At 40.4% G+C, this 12046-nt stretch overlaps 1 protein-coding gene across 1 annotated transcript in view; it reads left to right on the forward strand.

Annotated features, from left to right (window-relative positions):
- PDCD1LG2 (programmed cell death 1 ligand 2) overlaps positions 1 to 12046 on the forward strand; it is a 94326-nt gene that overhangs the window by 3003 nt on the left and 79277 nt on the right. The window lies entirely within an intron of this gene.

A 12046-nucleotide genomic window follows, 5' to 3' on the forward strand; every position in this document is an offset into this window, starting at 1 on the left:
ATTATTTGTTTAAAAAGGATGTATTGAAAGTTTTCATTCTCTCTTACTCGATAGCTTCTTTTAGGACAATACCAAGAAAAGAGTCAAAGTTGTGTCACAGAAATTGAAGATCTGAGGGAGGAAGGAGAGGAGGGAGGATGAGAGGGAGGGAGTGGTCCTCAAGACAGCTATGAGGAGGGGCGCCTGGGTGGCTCAGTGGGTTAAGCTTCTGAGACTCTTTATCTCGGCTCAGGTCATGATCTCAAGGTTTGTGAGTTTAAGCCTTGCATTGGGCTCTGTGCTAATGGCACAGAGCCTGCTTGGGATTCCGTCTCTCCTTCTCTCTGCCCCTCCCCTGCCTGTGCTTACTCTCTCTAAAAAAACAAAACAGACAGCAATAAGGAAACTGAAGGGGCTTTCCTCTCAGAGAGTCCTCTTCGCAGGACAGTAAACATGGACATGAAGGCCAATGCCTGTAAAGCTGGATGTATTCCAGTCTTCACATTCTGAAAAGGAAGTGAGACATCTTAGCGTGAAGTCAAGTGGAGGATTAAAGCCTGGTCTAGGATGGGGCCATAAAAAGATTTGTAGTTTTATTTATTATTATTACTATTTAAGTTTATTTATTTATTTTGAGAGAGAGACCGCATCAGCGGGGGGGGCGGGGGTGGGGGGAGAGAGAGAGAGAGAGAGAGAGAGAGAGAGAGAGAGAGAGAGAGAGAGAGAGAAAATACCAAGCAGGCTCCACACTGTCAGCGCAGAGCCCAACGTGGGGCTGGAACCCACGAACCATGAAATCATGACCTGAGCTAAAGTCGGAAGCTTAACCGACTGAGCCACCTAGGTGCCCCAACCAAATATATTTTTATCTAAATATTTTAGAAAACTTAGATTATTACTATTTTAAAAGTTAGAATTCAGAGTTAACTTTTGCACAATTGCTATCCCTGGCCATATTTGTGAAGACAGATGCATTCCATTTTTATGACTTTTCCCTGCTCCAGGCCTCCAGAGTTTCAAGGAAATCAGTAAACCAACTTACCCTTATTATAATTTAAATATTCTCAGAATTATTTATATTTTAAAAGAAATTAAAGTTTGAGGAAACTGAAACAATTGTTAGTGGTGAGGTTTTGTCATTAAAAGTCATGATAATTACCGTTTATTGGGCACATACTTCAGGCTAGACACTGGGATTATATTAGCTCATCTAATGCCATGGGCTGGTGATGAGATATACCAAGCAATAGTTTTTATTATAATTCTTGCTGATTATTTACTTATGTCTTTTCCCTCAACAGAAAATTATAAAGTGGTCGTTTAAAAGTAATGTATATAAGACTACTATGACATAATTTCGAATGGAGAATAGGTGGCCAAATTGGCTGAAATGTACATTTCTTGGTTTCTTTTTTTCTCATTTAAGTTAATTTATTTATTTTGAGTAAGAGAGAAAGAGAGTGTGAGCGAGTGTGCAAGTAGGGGAGGGGAGAGAGAGAGAGAATCCCAGGCAGGCTCCTCACTGTCAGCGTGGAGCCCGATGCAGGGCTTGCCCTCGCGAACCGTGAGATGGTGACCTGAGCCGAGATCAAGAGTCAGATGCTTGGGGCGCCTGGGTGGCTCAGTCAGTTAAGCATCCAACTCTTGATCTTAGCTCAGGTCATGATCTCACGGTTTGTGGGATCGAGCCTCACATAGGGCTCTGTGCTGACAGCATGGAGCCTGCTTGGGATTCTCTCTCTCTCCTTCTCTCTCTCTGCCCCTCCCCTGCTCTCTCTCTCTCTCTCTCTCTCTCTCTCAAAATAAAAAAAGAGAGAGACACTTAACCCACTGAGCCACCCAGGTGCCCCTACACTTCTTGGTTTCTTAATTATGAAGTTATCATATTTTAGCTCCATTTTTTCATCAATTTATGATCTGATTGCAGATTCTGTAGTATAGAAGAATGGAATTAAATGAAGCAGAAGTTCAGAACCTCTATCTCCATTGAAGAAAACACAGATCCCCATCTTCCTCCTTCTAGTCAGTGTCATCTTTCTGGATCTTTCTAGATCTCTTGCAGAAAATGAGAGTCAAGGCTGGGGAGATGGGCAGCAGTCTGGTGTGGAGTTAAGTCTCATGCAGGCCTCAGGATTCAGCCCCTCAGTAGGGCCTTTCAGGCCAGGTGGCAAATCTGGGGATGATCCAGATAGGGAGGGGAGATGAGATGTTAAGACCCTAGGCACTGCAAAGGGACACCCCCTTCAAGGCTATGCCTCAAACAATAGGCAGCCACATCCTGGCTGGAGGGAAGGTAAAGGGAGGTGAATCTGATCTTGCATCATCTCCAGGCTGGAGACCAGCTGAAGGATCACACTCTCAGATCCAGTGCCTTGAGACTCCTGGGGATGACTACGATGGTGGCAAAACCGAGTTAGGACGGTGTTCTGGTGCCTCCATTTTGGGGAAGGAAAATTCTCAAGAAGTAAATGGGTTTACCAGAAGAAGGCTTTGTGTCAGGATTGTGGCAAATCTTAACATATTAATCTGATTTTGCTTCCTGTATTTCCCTCTACCTCTGTTCTCCCTCTTTGTAGTCTACGGGTTGATTTCCCTTCCCGAGCCCATGCCAAAGATGAGATATAGTGCCACTTAAAAAAAAAAAAAATTTTTTTAATGTTTCTTTATTTTTGAGAGAGAGAGCATGCATGCAAGTGTGAGAGGGGCAGAGAGAGAGAGAGAGAGACATAGAATCCAAAGTAGGCTCTAGGCTCCGTTCTGTCAGACCTGATGCGGGGCTCGAACTCACAAACCGCGAGATCATGACCCAAGCCGAAGTCAGACACTTAACCTACTGAGCCACCCAGGCACCCCACAAGTGCCACTTTAATACTTGAAATTCCACTCATGTTTCTTCACAGTTCCATTACAACCATATCCGTGGGTCACAATTACTTGTTGGCCAACTTCTCTACGCCAGGCATTTACAAGGCATAGCAGAGGAGTCAAAGATGTGAAATGTGGCCACTGCTTTCAAGAAGCTTACAGTCTAACTGAAGACATAATACATAAATTCAAGAAGAATTAAGTCATAATTCAAATGTTGGAGAATATGAGACTTGAAGAAAATGTCTCAGGACAGTGAGAAGAGAGGACAGCAAACATTATAAAGTAGAAGAAGGAGGAAATCATTGGTGCCAGAAACTTTCACCAATGAGGCCAGATTCAACTTGGACCCTGGAGAATGGAGAAGATGCCTGCGTCTGATGGTGTGCGTTTCTAGTCCGTTCAGGCTGCTCTAGCAAAATACCACAGAGCAGCTGACTGGTAAATTTATTTCTGACCTTTCTGGCGACTGTGAGGTCCCAGGTCCAGGTGGGACCAAGGCCAAGGCCAGCATGGTTGTCTTCTGGTCAGGATCCTCCTCTTGGCTTGTACCCAGCACCTTCTCGTGGTCTCTCCACATGGTGGAAGGGGCAGAGGATCCCTGTGGTGTCTCCTTCATAGGAACACTGATCCCACTCATGAGAACTTCACCCTGATGACCCAAGAAGACTCCATAGCCTCCATCGTCTTCAGACCATCATCTTTGGGGGTTAGAATTTCAACATGTGAATTTGAGGGGACGCAAATATCTAGGCCATAGCAGTGTGGGCAGCTGCTGCCCCTCCTTGTCGTCGTCGTCATCCTCCTCTTCCTCCCCTATCCCCCTCCCCTTTCCCCTTTGGATAAATTTAACAATGGAAGAAAATCCGTGATCCCTTACATTTTAGTGGGAATGTAAATTGCTACAATCTCTGAAAAGGATAATTTGGCAATATCTATCAAAATGATAGATGACCCAGGAATTCCCCTTATAGAAATTTACCCTACAGTTCTATTCTCGTATGTGAAAAATGACATATGTGTCAGGATATTCACGTATCCTTACTGTGAAGGATGTGTGAATTAATAAATATGAGATTAATTTTGATTTAAAAAAGGGTTTTAAAGCTGAAAGAATTTCAGCTTTGTTTGTGATAGCAAAACATTGGAAATAACCCAGATGTTCATCATTTGGGAACTGGTTAAATGAATGGGGCGTTGCATCCAAACAAGAATATTAGACGGCCACATAAACAGATGAGGAAGTTCTTTCTGTACTGATATGAAACATATCTCTGACATATAGTTATTGTTAAATTGAAAAAAGAAGATATAGAACAGTATAGTATGAGCACTTTGTACATTGTATTATGTGTGCATTTATACTATGAACACTTTGTACACCAGGTACTTAGTGTGTATACTGGGTATACTTAGTTTGATATTAGGTACACTATCCTTGCAGATATAAATTTTGTACTATTTGAAAGGGGAAAAATGTAGATACATATTTACATGTATATGCAAAAAATGTATATCTGAAAGCATGCATAAGAGGCTGATAAGACTGGTTGTTTTTGGGGGCGCCTGGGTGGCGCAGTCGGTTAAGCGTCCGACTTCAGCCAGGTCACGATCTCGCGGTCCGTGAGTTCGAGCCCCGCGTCAGGCTCTGGGCTGATGGCTCGGAGCCTGGAGCCTGTTTCCGCTTCTGTGTCTCCCTCTGTCTCTGCCCCTCCCCCGTTCATGCTCTGTCTCTCTCTGTCCCAAAAATAAATAAAAAACGTTGAAAAAAATTAAAAAAAAAAAAAAAAAAAAAGACTGGTTGTTTTTGGAGTGGCATAGTGGGTTCCTAGTGGGAGAATCTTACTGGTAGGACCTTTTGACTTTTGAATCATGTGAACATATTACCTATTCCAAATAAATTATAATTTTTAAAATCTGAGCTCAATTATTTGCCTTCTAGGAACTTTCAAGTACTACTTGTAAGAAATGATAACTCTCCTTAATGTGTAAGACTAAATACAAACATCAGAGGTGAGGGAGTTTAAACAACTAAATTGAACCACCAATGGATTTTCAATCTGGACTGAATTATTTTCTTTCATTTACCTTTTCCCCAGTTTTCACTGGTTTCACTCCCAGTATGGCTTGACTATGGAAAAGCATGATCAGTTTACTTATGGGCTCTGACTGTGGGTTTAGATCCATATGATACTGTTAAAAAAAAATGAGTAGAACAAATCAACCCATTGTTTATGGTGTTATAGATATGAAATATGTTTCTTTTGATATGAAATCACTAAAACATTTGGATCTTGGGGAAATTTGCAAGAAAGATTCCAGTATATGTATCCAGTCTAAGAACTGAGTTTAACACAAGCGAAGTTTCTGCATAACTGCAAGGTAAAACTTTTGGCCAGCATTTGGGGGGTTACTGGTGACTATCAAAATCCCCCAAACCTAGGTTTCCCCTTTCAGATCTTGGCTTCTCCTTGGGAAGGTTTGGCCGTCTGCCCCAAGACCAAACACCCAGACTTTCACAAGACACAAAAAGCTGTTTCCACCTCAGTGCTTTGCAGTTGTGAAAAATGAAAGATTATGGAGAAGTTACTCAGTAGACAACAAAACTTGCATAACTGAAACTGACTAGAAGAATCTTTTTTTGTTGTGAGAATTAAAGAAAATGCCACATCAAGCATGAATAATGAAAAAAATTTAAATCAGCAACAACAAATGACTGACAGCAAGCTTTATCCGTCAACTACCTCTCTTAGCAAGACAGAAACAAGTTGTCAATGCTAACACGTATGAGATCCAACAAAATGGCCTCTTTCTAGGACACAGAAGATGCTTGGGGACTTCAAAACTTGATTAAAGTGATTCAGGCATGTAGGAGAAAACTGAAAAACAAAAACAAAGACAAAAACAACAAACATGTTTTGTTGTTTTACCACTGTTCTAAAAGTTGCTTCATCCTGGGTGACTGTGGAAGGTAAAAACTGAAAGAAAAAAAAAAAATCTAGCTGTACTGAGAAATGTACATATATTTAGGAAAAGTGAGAGATTGTGTAGAAACCTGGAGTCAGACCCAAGTTCCACTCTTGGTAACTCTGTGACTTGGGTATGTGATTTAACTTCATGAGTCTTGTTTCCTTATGGGTAAAACAGAGTGAGGTCTAAATGCGACAGCATATCTAATGCATGATGGATGGTCTAGTCAGTTTGTATATTGATAGTATCAATGCCAAGCAATTACTTATTAAATTATTTTAAAGTCCAGGAGCTATAAATCCAACCAGACTTGTATTGGTAATGGACGACTTCAAAAACCATTTTTAAATCAAAATTAATTTTGTATATATTACTAAAACTTATTTTTAAAAATTAAAAAAATTTAAAGTTAAAATGTTTAATTTTTCTTTCTATAAAGTAAAATAACTGAATTAAAGTTGTGTTGGGTTGATGGTCATCGTAATAATTTTGGAGTTTTTCATTATGTTACAATTGACTAGAATTTCTTTTCTTTTTCAATTTGCCCATTTAAAATTCTGGCATTGATCCCTTTTCGATTCATCTGGATCTCTCATGTCAGTAAATGCTGAACTCTACCGTAAAGCAGAAATTACTTGCATAGGATAATGTAACTTATTTAGGGACAATTTAGAAAATGTTTATTTGGATACCCGTGTTTTGTTTTTAAAGAAAGATGCTTCACTTCTTGGTAATTTCAGAACAAGCTGTTTTCTAGTGGAAAGTAATTCCTCTTTTTACACCTCAAGTTAAATATTTCTGTCTATCCTTCAGTCAAACTGAAAACAAAATATAGCAAAACAATGACCATGGTTGGTTTCTAACTAAAGAGAAACAAGTACACCATCAATGAGAACTTGCCCTCTTTGTTTGAACAAACACACATTTAGTGCCTACTGTATCTACTTGGCTTCATGAAGAATATAGAGATGAGCCAGACATCCACACTACCCTTAAAAACACCACAATTGAAGCATATTATCATTAGTTATGGGCATAAAGCCTCCTCCTCCTCCCAAAACAAAACAAAAGACACAAATAACAGTGTTAGAGAAACCACTGAATCGCCAGAAAATAATTAAAGCAGTTGGAACTCAATCTTTATCCTCTCTACCACTGAAGTTATATTTTCTCAATCCTTGGTGAGTTCGTGAATTTTGGTGCCTCATCGATTCTAACCCAAATGTGGTCTTTTTGTAGTTGCATGAGTTCTGCCATATCAGAGCACTGGAACATATGAAAGAGGTTTAATAAATAGTATTAAGACTTAAAAAAAATTTTTTTTAACGTTTATATTTTGAGAGAGAAGGACAGACAGAACATGAGCGGGGGAGGGGCAGAGAGAGACGGAGACAGAATCCGAAGCAGGTTCCAGGCTCTGAGCTGTCAGCACAGAGCTCAATGAGGGGCTGGAACCCACAAGCTGTGAGATCATGACCTGAGCCGAAGTCGGATGCTTAACCAACTGAGCCGCCCAGGCACCCCAATAGCGTTAAGATTTTTAAAACATTTACTATATGTTGGGCAATATTCTCCGTGCTTTGTGTGTATTGACTCATTTAGTCTTCCTAAAATCTCTACTAGGAAACTACTGTTATCATCTCTTCTTGACAGATGGAGAAATGAAGGAACAGAAAGTTTAGATAACCGGACCAAAATCAGATGTCTGCAGGATGCAGACACAGTGTGGCTTCAGATCCCGTGCTCTTACCCTCCCTGCTGTGCTGCAGCCAAAGACTGCCTGGAGGCATGTTGATGAAGAGGTTTCAGAGTTTATTACCACTGGGACCTACCTGGGTTGGACAACTCCAGAAGCAGTCAGATGTTCGTTTGCCTGTATAGTTTTGTTTTTCCAGGCAATGGGGGATAATCTGACTAGTGTTGTTCTAGATATTCTAGTGTATGTCTTTGATGAATCCTTGAGCTCATTTCTATTCAGTATATAACTGGTAAGTTCAACTGCTGGGCCATCAAGATATAGACATACATAAGAGTGGGATTTCTGGGGCATAGTGTGGAAATGTTGGGAAATGTACCAATTCGCATTTCCAGCATCAGCGTGTGAGAACTCTAGTTATTCCACTTTCTCGCCAACATCTGGCATTTTGTTGTTTCTATTTTAGGCATTCTGGTAAATCTGTAGACCTATCAACTATGGTTTTCATTTGCATTGTCCTGATGGCTGATGGAATTGAGCTCTTTTTCATGTTTATGGGCTATGTGGCAATCAGCTTCCATGAAGGGGCTTTTTAAGTGTTGTCTTCATTTTTTATTAGGTTGTCTACGATTGATTTGTAGGAATTCTTATCAGATTCTACATATAAGTCCTTTGCCAGATATTTTCTCACCCTGTGTGTTTCCTATTCTTTCTCTTAGTGGGGTCTTTTGATGATCAAAAAGCTCTTAATTTTACATAGTCCTATTTACCAATTTTCCCTTTATTTTTTTGTGGGTCCCATTTAAGCAAAGTTTGCCTACTCCAAGGTCATGAAGACCTCTTTCCACATTTTCTTTTAAAATATCTACTGTTACTTTTCACATTTAGATCTTCAGTCCTTCTGGAATTAATTTTTTGCATATCACATCATAAAAAGTATTTCTACTTTTTAAAAAAGTGTTTATTGGGGCGCCTGGGTGGCTCAGTCGGTTGAGCATCCGATTTCGACTCAGGTCATGATCTCACACTCATGGGTTCAAGCCCCACGTCGGGCTCTGTGCTGACAGCTCAGAGCCTGGAGCCTTGCTTCAGATTCTGCGTCTCCCTCTCTCTCTGCCCCTCCCCCACTCGCATTCAGTCTCTCTCTCTCAAAATAAACATAATAATAAAAAAATTTTTAGGTGTTTATTTTGAGAGAGAGAGAGAGTGAGGGAGGGAGATAGAGATCCCAAGTAGGCTCTGTGCTCTTAGCACAGAGCCGGATGTGGGACCCAAACTCACCAACCATGAGATCATGACATGAGCCAAAGTCAAAAGTCAGACACTTAACTGACCGAGCCACCCAGACACCCCACATTTTTAAAAATCATATGGATAACCAATTGTCCCTACACTATTTACTGAAAAGACTGTCTTTCCCCTTGCTGTATAGCAGTGTCACCTTTATCATAAACCAATTGACTGTATCTCTGTCTACATATCTATTTATCTGTTCATAGACTCTATTCTAGTACATTGATCAACTCATTTTTTGTCTAGAAAATTTTGTTAAAGCAGTATTAATGAGTTTGAAATTTGCCTCTTTGTATTAGGGCAACACTTGAGTTGTGGGTTTTCATCTGTAGCTCTAGCCAGGCCATGGCACCCACCAAGGCTTTCATCCTGTGGGTATTTATATGATGAAAAGACAATGCATCTGTTTCTCCTACTGTTTTCCCTTCCCCCTCCCCCCCGCAAATCTTTATTCAGTCTCTTTCTCTCTGCATGTGTTTGTCTCTTTGTAAGTATAAAAGCAACTCATCGTTGACTTTTTTATTGGATATCTTCTCTTCTTTGGGCAATATTTTAAAAGCAGATGAATATAGGATTTAATGTATTTTTTATAATAAAGAAATTAAGGTACACTTATCTATGTATACTTAAATGAATTTTTCCTACTATAAATTTATTGCACCCTAATTTTAGAAAAATATTTTGCACTCTCACCCTAAAAAAATGGGTATTTGAATTCTACAAGGAAATGATTTTTTCCCAATCTAACAACCACTACAAAACAATACATCCTTTCTGTTATAATTTAAACATCTATAATAAAAAATAAATATTGTATATAACTGCATTCCTAGAATGTTTGCTGACAGCTACAATATTGTAGGGTCAAATGAGCTTTATCTCATACTCATATGTTTGGGAAGCAATATGCAAAGCAATATGCAAAGCAGATCCTCTGTTGGGATGTCTGTTGGCCTCACAGGGAAATAGACTAAAACAGAAACAGTGGGCCATGCCCGTCATTTGTGCCTTTCTGTTAATGGTTTATTAAGGTTCCCAGTCACCAGAGCTAAAACCTTTGGACCATATTTACTCTTCCATTTTCTCATAGCTCAGCTTCAATATTGACCTAATCTACTTTCACAGAATTTCTTCTTCCAACTTCTTCTTTTGTGAATTCACAATTACTGCCCTCTCTTGGCCCTTCTATTAGGATGTTCATATTGACTTAAACAAAAGAAAGATCATTATCTCAGCAAGAAATATACATGTAGAATGGCTCTGTCTCTATTTCTCTGCAATTCTCTTGGCCTCACTCTGTGGTGGGGGTGGGGGGTTGACTCTATATACACAAGCTTGTAGCAAGACAGCTATGGTAGTCCCACATTCCACACTGAGCAGCCACACCTCGTGTGTCTCACTGGCCACGACCAGGCCCCATGCCCATCCCCCAAACCAATTGTTGGCAAGGATTTACCCAGGAGCCAGGGATGAGACCATCTTTTTCTGGGTCACATGAGGATAGATACCTTAACAAAGTCGGGGCCTTGCCACAGTGGAAGATGGGGGTTTGAATGGTGGTAGACAACCAACAGTGTCTGCTCCAGACCCTAATCACCTCAGTTTAAGTAACTGTAAGCTTCCTCCTAACCATGCTCCCTGCCTTTTGTTTCAGCCCCCATTTTCTCAGCATTTATAATAAAGTCACCAGAATTCTCCTTAAACATATTTCTGTCATCACAGCACTTTCTTAGTATTACAGTGGCTCCTCCCTGAGTGAAGGATAAGGTCTGAACACCTTGGCCTCCCCATTCGAGATCCCCACAATGAGCCTCCAACCTATCCCTTTATCCTTTCTTCTCCTACTCCATTATAACAAGGGTGGGCATTTTTAAATTTTCTGTAAAGGGCCAGATAGTAAATATTTCAGGCTTCGCGAGCCATGTGATCTCTGTTGCAACTACTCAACTCTGCCATTAGAGTGCAAGAGCAGCTATAATTAATATGCAAACAAACTAGCATGGCTGTGTTCTAATAAAACTTTATTTACAAAAACAGTAGACCAGAGTTAGCCCCCAGGTCACACTTTGACAATCTCTGACTTTTAAGAAACCCCTTACTCCACTGAACAAGCAGCATCCCATTAGAGTCATAATGATGACAAGGTAATGGATTGAGGCAGTGCTACATATGCAGGATATATGGCAGGGTCCAGGCTTCATGTCTGATACATCATCAAAATTTGCAATAGCAGCAAGATTTTCTGTAAATGTATTAATTCAGCGAGATCATTATAGTGGTTCAAAGATCAAAAGATCCTACAGGGCTGTGTTTCAAATCTTCTCCAAGCTGTGGCACACGGATTTGCTGGACTGAGACAAATAAATGGGTTTATTTCTCTCCTGTGCAGATAACCTCTTGGTGAGTCATCAGTTCAAGCTCATCTTCCTACCCTCACCAGCAGATACTCACCCTAACTCCTACAATCTTTTTTTTTTTTCTGATCATGCTATTGCTTTTTTTTTATTGTAAAATATACATAACAAAATTTGCCATCTTAACCATTTTTAAGTATACATTTTTAAATGCATTCATGTGCAACTATCACCACCATCCAGCACCATAGCCCTTTTCATCGTAAAAATTGACATTCTGTACCCATGAAACAGTAACTCCCTATTCCCCACTTGCCCTTGCCCCCGGCAACCACCAATCTATTTTCTGTCTCTATGATTTTGATTACTGTAAAATATTTCGTATATGTGGAATCATACAGTATTTGTCTTTTTGTGGCAGGCTTATTTCACTTAGCATAATGTTTTTGGTTGTTTTTTTTTTTAATATTTATTTTGAGAAAGAGCACAAGCAGGGAGGGCGAGAGAGGGAGAAACAGAGAGAGAGAGAGAGAGAGAGAGAGAGAGAGAGAGAGAGAGAATCCCAAGTAGTCTCCATGCTCAGCACAGAGCCCAATGTGGGGCTCAAGCCCATGAAATGTGAGATCATGATCTGAGCTGAAATAAAGAGTTGGGTGCTACGGGGTGCCTGGGTGGCTCAGTCGTTAGGCGTCCAACTTCGGCTCAGGTCATGATCTCACGGTTTGTGAGTTTGAGCCCCATGTCGGGTTCTGTGCTGACAGATCAGAGCCTGGAGCCTGCTTCAGAGTCTGTGTCTCCGTCTCTCTGCTCCTCCGCTGCTCGTTCTCTCTCTCTCTCTCTCTCTCTCTCTCTCAAAAATAAATAAATGTTAAGAAAATTTTTTTAAAAA

This window comes from Neofelis nebulosa, chromosome 12 (assembly GCF_028018385.1).
Source record: "Neofelis nebulosa isolate mNeoNeb1 chromosome 12, mNeoNeb1.pri, whole genome shotgun sequence".
Lineage (NCBI taxonomy): Eukaryota > Metazoa > Chordata > Mammalia > Carnivora > Felidae > Neofelis > Neofelis nebulosa.